General features: G+C 50.9%; 1 pseudogene; it reads left to right on the top strand.

Moving 5' to 3' along the window:
• Positions 1 to 2231: 2231 nt before the first annotated feature.
• LOC113902944 lies at positions 2232 to 3806 on the top strand (annotated as a pseudogene).
• The last annotated feature ends 4926 nt before the right edge of the window (positions 3807 to 8732 follow it).

The raw sequence follows: 8732 nt of genomic DNA on the forward strand, positions 1-8732 counted from the left end.
TGGGTCACAAAACGTGGATCAGGAACCAAATTAACAGATGGCAACCAGTCTTTCTAAAAAATAAAATAGAATAGAAAATACCAGCACACGTTGCTCATAGTAAGCCCAAGCATAATTTTGTAAAAATTGTTTCAGCTCGTGTGTGTGTGAGTGTAAGGTATACTGAGATACTATACAAAATTTATTTTCTGTGGATACTGGGTGAAAAGAAAACTAGTAACTTAGAATTGTTTGGGATAGAATTGATGATGGACAAATAGAATGACCAGGAACTCGGCTTAAATGTCACTTTCTTGGGCATGCATTACCGTGACTTCCCTGATGGTCTAGTGACCAGGACTCTGTGCTTCCAATGCAGGGGGTGAGGGTTCAGTCACTGGTTGTGGAACTGAGATCCCACTTGTACACGGTGTGGTCACAACCTAAAAGAAAAAGAAAAAAACTATGGCTCTCCAACTCACACTGCTGTAGTATCTTCAAAACTCTTCTGACAAGTGTAATTATCTGTTTGCTTACTGTCTTCCTCCCTTACTACACTATAAGGGCTAGGAAGCCAGGGACTGAGTCTTCTGTGTTCACAGTGGCCCCCTAACTGAAATGCCTTCAAAAGGGCAGGGTCTGGTGGAAGGTTTAGAACCAGACAGATCTGGTTCCAACACCTACTTTATCTCTACTGGCAATTAACACCAAGTAGACCACTTTATCTCTCTAAAAACCTGTTTCCACATCTGTTAAATGGGAGCAATCAAGCCACTTTGCCTAATTCTAAGTTGACTATTCATAACAAGAACCCAGCTTAGTCCCTAACACAACAGAAGACCATCGGTGCACATGTGTAAAATTACTGAATGGGTTTCCCTTCCCACTTTGATAGTCTTTGCTTTCTGATAATTGAGGACAGTTTGATTCACTTGTGTTCTGTTATCATTATCTAACAACCACCCATGTTATAAAGCTCATGGATTATGTGTCAGAAATTTGAACAGGGCAGAGTGGGGATCTAATAATACTTGTCCCATAGGACACAGAGAGTATAGAATTACATATTTGTAAAGCACACAGAGCATCGCCAGGCAATACCCAGTGTTTCATACACATTACTCATCATTTGTGATAAAGACTGAAAATGGGGACAATGGAATCTTGGCTGGTGCTCCCAGAATACTCCCCTGGCAAGTTCCCTCTCATTCTTTCTTTGTCCATTTATCAGATTTGTAGACAGAGCAAGCTCTTCAGAGAAGAAGGGGAGGAAGAAGGGGGAGGAGAGGGATAGAGCGATAGATAGATGGATGATAGATAGATGGATAGACAGAGATAGAACTGTACCTACCCATATATTCGCCCCTTGCCACAGTCAAGCACAGCTAAGTGTTTCACATGGATTTTCCCCACATCAATCATGTGAGCTTCCCAAAGACACTCCGAAATGGGTTCTATCATTATTATTCCATTTCACAGATGAACAAATACTTTTTAGAGCGCATAATCGACGGATCGTCAGGGCAACAACTGTCAGCATCTGCGAGGTGCAGGCAGGAAGCTAGGCTCCCTGGAAGCAGCCTCTATGCCTCTTATGAAGCTTAGTGTGGTCCCACCTTCAAGGAGCTTCCTCTAATGAAGAGGCAAGTCCTTTCATTCATTCAACTACCCTTAAGCATCTTTTCGGCAGCAGGAACAGAGCTTAAGATTCCTAACAGGTTTGTGCCCTGTGAGTGGTACCGTCTAGACGGGAGAGATTCTTGTGGGGCGGGGCACCCTCCAAGAATGTACAGGTCAGCTTCAGGAGGAAGGAAAGAAAATTGGGAAAAGTAAGCAAGAGAATGAAATGGCAACCTACTCCAGTACTCTTGCCTGGAAAATTCCATGAATGCAGGAGCCTGGTAGGCTACAGTCCATGGGATCGCCAAGAGTTGGACACGACTGAGCAACTTCACTAGTTCACAAGCAAGAGAAAGTGAAAAGGTGACAAGGAGATGAGACGTTTAGGAGGAGACAGGAGCAGCCCAAGCCCAGAGGAGCAAGTAGCTTTCCTTTCCCGCAGCTCTGGGTCTCTGATCCCCATTTGTCAGGATTAGGGCTGAGGTTTCTGCCAGGGAGAGCAGGATAGGATCCCGGAACTGTGTTGGGAAGCCAGCGGGTCTCTGACTCCTCCCCTACCCCGCCGCCCACCTCCAGGTCCAGAGGAGATGCTCCCGTAGAGAAAGAAGGGAGGAAGCAAAGCCCAGGGTAGGGACGCGCGAGCAGGGCGCCACTGCTCGTTTTTCAACTTCCGTTCCCCACCGCACCCTGCGTCCTCCATCTGACCTCGTGCGGTGCCAGGAGCTGGTGGAAAGAACTGGTGCCGGGCTGGGGCAACCGGAATGAGCCAAGTGGCATCAGTGGAGAGGACAAGGGAACAGTAGAGGAGCCTGCCTGCGGGGGTCGTGCAGAGCCGAGAAGAGGTTAGAAAGGCAAAGGATCGTCAGTCCGCGCACCGAGCTTCATCGACTGGATCCCCGAGTCTAGAGTCCTGAGCCTCCAGAACTGGAGAGGAAAGGTAAGAACTGAGCGCTCCAGCAGCTGGTCCTGAAGGAAGCGGCATTCGGGTGCCCGGTCCCCTGCTAGAGCGCGACCCTACAATCCAGAATGCTCTGCTGCAGTCAACCCCACCCCCGGAGCGATCGCGCCAACTGGGCAGCACAAGCCTAATTCCTGATGCCTCCGAGTTTCCAGCGTCACAGTGGCAGTGAGACCCTGCCTGGAGTTGGAAAAACCTGTTAAGCTGGAGACAGCAGCGAGACCCGCCCCCCCTCCCCGGGACGCGCAGCTTCCTTCAGGGAGATTCTCCCAGGACACCTTTGCACCTGGGAGTCGTTCCCAACTCGCTGCTGCCTTCGCGGGGCAGCGCGGACCGAGGCACATGGAGAAGCCCGCCGAGCACTCTGAGAGCGCAAACTCCTCCGGACCGGGCTTCATGCCCCGCCCCCCACTGACTGTCCAGGCAGTGACCTTGACCCTGGTGCCCCTCGTGTGCGCCGTGGGTGTGGCGGGGAATGCCATGGTGGTCCTGGTGGTGGTCCGGAGCCGCCACATGGTCACGTCCACCAACTGTTACCTGGTGAGCCTGGCCACCGCGGACCTGCTGGTGCTCCTGGCGGCTGGAGTGCCCGCTGTGACCGAGGCGGCCTCCGCCCAGGTTTGGATCTTCCGCCACGCCGGCTGCCTGGGCATCACCTACCTGCAGTACGTGGGCATCAACGCGTCCACGGGCTCCATCACCGCGTTCACAATGGAGCGCTACCTCGCCATCTGCCGCCCTCTGAGCGCCCAGGCTCTGTGCACGGCGGCGCGCGCCAAGCGCATCGCGGCGCTGGTGTGGCTGGGCACCGGCGCGTACTGTGTGCTCTGGCTCTTCCTGGTGGACACGCGCGAGACCGCGTACGCCGACGGCGTGCAGGTGCAGTGCGACTACCGCGTGTCGCGCTCTCTTTACCTGCCTGTCTACTTCCTGGACTTCACGCTCTTCTACGCGCTGCCCCTCGGCTTGGCCACCGTGTGCTACGCGCTAATAGCGCGCGTCCTCTTCGCGGGGCCGCTGCCTCCTGGCGACCCCGGACGGTCGGGCTCTGTGCACCAGGGCGGCCCCGCTGGCCAAGGGCGCTTGTCTTCTAACGGCAGGAGGGGTGCCTTCCATTCCCGGAAGCAGGTAGGGCCCTCCTCCCCCGCTCTTTCAGACCCCTGTAATGAGCCTGCAGCAGATTGGTGGATGGCACCTTGGCCCCTTCTGGAGTCAAAAATGTAGTGAACGGATTAGTGGCTCAGTCGTGTCTGATTTTGCGACCCCGTGGACTGTAACCCACCAGGCGCCTCTGTCCAAATTCTTTAGGCAAGAAGACTGGATTGGGTAGCCACTCCCTTCTCCAGGGCGGGGGTCTTTCCCGCCCAGGGATGGAATCCAGGTTTCCTGCGTTGCAGGCAGATTCTTTACCGTCTGAGCCACCAGGGAAGCCCTCTGGAGTCAAGCTCAAATCCAGGTCATGACACTTATTGGGCTTGTTTTGGGAGAGATCACTTCTGCCTTTCTGAGCCTGTTTCCTCTCCTGTTGTACGAGATAAGGGCAATGTGGAGCACTTTGGAGTGCCCACAGAAATGGAATAATTCATTTAGCGTTGATGTCACAAATTTGGGCTTTCCTCGTGGCTCAGATGGTAAAGAGTCTGCCTGCAGTCCAGGAGACCCAGGTTCAATCCCTGGGTCGGGAAGATCCCGTAGAGAAGGAAATGGCAACCCAGTCCAGTATTCTTGCCTGGAAAATCCCATGGACAGGAGAGCCTGGCAGGCTACAGTCCATGGGGTCGTGAAGAGTCCGACCCTAAAGGCTAAATTCACGTTGGTTTATTATTATACTTCCTCAGTGAGTCCCTCCACCATACCCGTTATTCCCCTTCTTCTACTGATGAGGAAAGTGAGGCTCAGAGAGGTGAAGTGACTTTCCAAGACAATTCCACACCCTCTGGTGCTAAAGCTGCTTCAGTGGACAGTCTGAAAGCACAAGAGGAGAAAGGATCCTGGGGAGGAATCCAGCATTTACTGAGCGCTTGCTGTGTGCCTGATTATCTGATGGTTCCTGAAATCACTCCTGTTTGGGAGGTTTACTACCTGAATTTACAGACAAGGCAACAGGCAGAGGGGACAAGGGAGTGACCAAGGTGACACAGCAGGGGACCTGGGAGCAGGAACCCAACTGCCCATCCCTGTATCTTCACCCCTGTTCCAGCAGTTTCACCATACCACGGGGTTTCCAGGAATGGAGGTGGGAGGAGCGCTCTCTGGGTCCAGCTGGTCTTTATCTTCAGCCTTCCACCCTGACCCACAGCTCGTGTGGGAGGCAGAGGCACCTCGTCCTGGCTGAATCACTCCTGAGCCAGGCAAGAACCATCTGTGCCATCTCCCTGCCTCTTGGGATGGGCACACTGTTGGGGGGCTCTTCCAGCTGCCTCCAAAAGCCCCTTTGGCCCCATCCTGCTTGCAGACAACTTAGATCAAAGTAGTTTTTAGAGGGAAGGTGGCAGGACACGGGCTGAGCAGGTCTGAAATAGAAAGTTTAGGTTCCAGACAAATGCAACTCCTGCCCTCCCACTTATTTACTACTGTTACTGCTCTCAGGCTCAACCTGGAAGGACTGGGATCAAAATCCTGCCTGATCTATGCTGTAGGCGAAACTTCTAGAAGCGAAAAGAGTATTCTAGACCTAGGTTCTGGCCCCTAGCTTTGCTAATGTCTTGCTGTGTGGCTTTGGGTAAGTCACTTCACCTTGCTGAGACTTGATTTCCTCCACTGGAAAATAAAAAATAATTATAGTGTGTATCTACCTCAATGGATGGTAGTAAATATAAATCTGACATATAGTAAGTGTTCAACATATGGTACCTATTGCTATTGTTTTGTTGGGGCATTTATGTTTTATTTTTATAACGTTGAGTTTTTACACCAACTCCATGATGTATCATGTCATCATCTCAGAGGAAACTGGGTCACAGAAGGGCTGCCCAAGGTCACAGAGTTGGTAAATGACAGAACCAAGATTTGAAACCTGGCTCCAGAGCCCACCACCCTGCTGGTATTTCTCACCCAAGTGAACATAAAATAGAATGGAACAGGATCTGAATTTGGTACAGTTAGAAGTCAAGACCTTCTAGGGAATTCGTGTGATTTTTCATGGTTCCTGGAGAATATTATATAACATGAATTTATTGACTCAGCCAGAGCCAAACCTCTTAGGAGAGGAACTAAACTCACAGACTCTAAGAAGTAATCCTACGCTGGAAAACCAGGCTAGCTTGATGAGAAAGTTGTCTCTCCCCTGTTCCCCAGAGCTGATTGAATGTGTCCAGGGTTTGCTGGTCGCAGAACCGGTGACAGGACTATTTGAGCAGTTGCAGCTCATTAAGCTCATTAAAGACTATTTGAGCAGTTGAAGCTCATAACGTTTGCCGCCGTGTTTTGGTCTCTGGAGAGATCACTGAGGACTCCGGGGTCCGGGGCTCGTGTGCGCTGTTAGCCTCCGCAGTATTAGCTCCCTCGACAGACGCCCCCTTGTGGCGATTTCATTCCAGAATTTAGAAACTGCATCTTTTGAAACACCTTCCAGCGTGCACTCCTCTTGGAGGCTTCATTTAGTCTGTGCTTTGAGGGAAGTGCTGCGGAGATCTGAAGATTCAGGAAGTGAAGAGGAGGGAGCAGGGAGAGGCAAACAGGTGGCCAAGAGCAAAGGCAGGAAGGAGAGTCAGAAGGGAGGGGGCAGGGTGAGTGAAAGAGCCGGAAGGAAGCGTGTGGCTGGGTCTGTTGGGGAGAAGCCACTGGAGAGAGGGACAGTCCGAGGCCAAACAACTGGTTTGCGGTGGAGCAAGGATTCTAACCCAGCTGTGCCCGCTCTGAACCTCACACAGTTGCAATAGTGGTATAGAGGTTATGTTAGTAGCAGCAGCAGCAGTAAACCCACAATAAACCCACAAAAGCATCTCTCATGTGCCTGGCACTATTGTACCTTCTTTACTGGCATGAACGCCTTCAGTTCTGGTGTCCACCTATGATGACAGCAGTACCGTGTCCTGAAGCTCAGTGGATGAGTGAATTTGCTTCCAGTATGTGGGAGCCGCCCATTCAAAGGCTTTGGAGGTGGATTGGAGCTGGGAGGTTTCTGAAGCCTTGAGCAGAGCAGAGAAGGCTGCAGAGCAGTTTTCTCGGTGAGGATGGAGTTGAAGTGAGGACGTGCGTGCAATCACAGATTGGCCAGGCCCGGACACTCTTGTGTTACAGAGCGCCCTGGAAGCCAGGATTCTCCCTGGGCACCCTTGAATTTCTTGTTTTCCTGTCTCACTCGGCAGATCACCAAGATGCTGGCTGTGGTGGTGGTCCTTTTCGCTCTGCTGTGGCTGCCCTACCGCGCCCTGGTGGTGGTGAATTCCTTCCTGAGCCCGCCCTACCTCAACCTCGGCTTCCTTCTCTTCTGCCGCCTTTGCATCTATGTGAACAGCGCCATCAACCCCATCGTCTATGCCCTCATGTCCCAGCGTTTCCGGGAGGCCTTCCATGGACTGTTTCAGTGCCACGTGGCCCGGCCCAAGCCCCCGCCCCAGGAGGCCAGCCCTGTTTACAACAGGGTCATCAGAGACTGTTCCCAGGGCAGACTGGGCTCTTAGAAGAAACCAGGGGACGTGATGTCCAGACAGGAAGGGGATCCTGCCACTTCACGTCGAGACCCCCCCATTTACCCCTATTGAGGTGAAGGGGTCTCCATGCATTTGAGGAGACATGGGTATTGGAGGAGAGAGTGGTGTCCAGGGCTGTTCGGGAGAGGTGCACAAGCTGTGCACTGCACCACCCTAGGGATCACTATTTATATCACAGACAGCCTAGATTTGTGTATTTAGTAAAACAGTTTCCCAGTTCAATAAATATACAAATCTAAGAGGTGCTCCCAAATATTTATTACATGAATAAATGAATGAATGAAAATGAAAGTTGCTCAATCATGTCTGACTCTTTATGACCCCATGGACTATACAGTCCATGGAATTCTCCAGGCCAGAATACTGGAGTGGGTAGCCTTTTCCTTTCTCCAGGGGATCCTTGCAACCCAGGGATCGAACCCAGGTCTCCCCCATTGCGGGTGGATTCTTTACCAGCTGAGCAACAAATGAATAGTAATGAATAAAAACAAGTTTTAATCCTAATACTCAAGACCCATTGCTGAGATCTGGCTTCCAGTTTGAGGAAGATTTGAGGTCCAGATTGTGACTTGTTGTTCTTTGTTGGCAACAGAAAGTATCTCTGCCTAATGAAATCAGAAAGGAATTGGTTGGAGCTGGAAAGAATCGTAACCAGGATAACTCCAGGGATCCACATGGCAGGAATTAATTGGGCAGTGACTTCATGGCATCCATATCAGAATGAATCCACTCCACCTAGACCAGAAGTAGGATGGGTAGCTTACTGGACCATCATTCAATGGCTGACACTGACAGTTGTGCAGGCTGAGCACTGCTCGGTTCCAGTGGGCACCACCCAGCAGTCTAAAATGGACAGATCCCATGAGGTTGTTCAGTGTACAGCCTATGTGAGTGTGTATGGTAGACCTTAATGGGAATAGGGTTGTTCCCCAAAGAAAAATGGAAGTGCTTGTTATCAGGAAAAAGTGGTATAGATGTCAGGAGGACCAAACAAAAGCGAAACAACTAACAATAATGGATATCAACCACAGAGGAGTCGACGCAGATTAACAGCAGCGGGAGCCTACCCGGGCAACGAAGTTCACCTGCCCTCAATGGCCACTGATCTGTGATGATACCTCCACCTAGTGGCCACAGTGGAAACTGCATTATCCAATATCTGCTTGCGCGTCTGCCTTTTTATTGGTTTCTTCTCTTTCCTGTCTTCCCTCCGGCCATCTACCCTCCTCTCCCACGCTTCCCCTACTTCTCCCCTCCCCTCCCGCTAGACTCCCTGACTAATCATCACTTCCGAGGACCAGTCCCTGAGCTCTGTGATGACAGGACTGAGGCTTGGAGTTGGAGACCTAGGAAGCTGTAGAACTCAAGACCCCAGCCCCTTTCCCTGTTTCCCCCTCATTCTTGCAATATCTTTCTAAATTTTATCTAAATTTACACAATCATATGTATTTAATGTACATAACTTTATCTAAACGTGTATATGTAAAAAAAAACAGAATTATGCTTAATAGATTTGTCTT

The sequence above is a fragment of the Bos indicus x Bos taurus genome, chromosome 13, assembly GCF_003369695.1.
Source record: "Bos indicus x Bos taurus breed Angus x Brahman F1 hybrid chromosome 13, Bos_hybrid_MaternalHap_v2.0, whole genome shotgun sequence".
In the NCBI taxonomy this organism is placed as follows: Eukaryota; Metazoa; Chordata; class Mammalia; order Artiodactyla; family Bovidae; genus Bos; species Bos indicus x Bos taurus.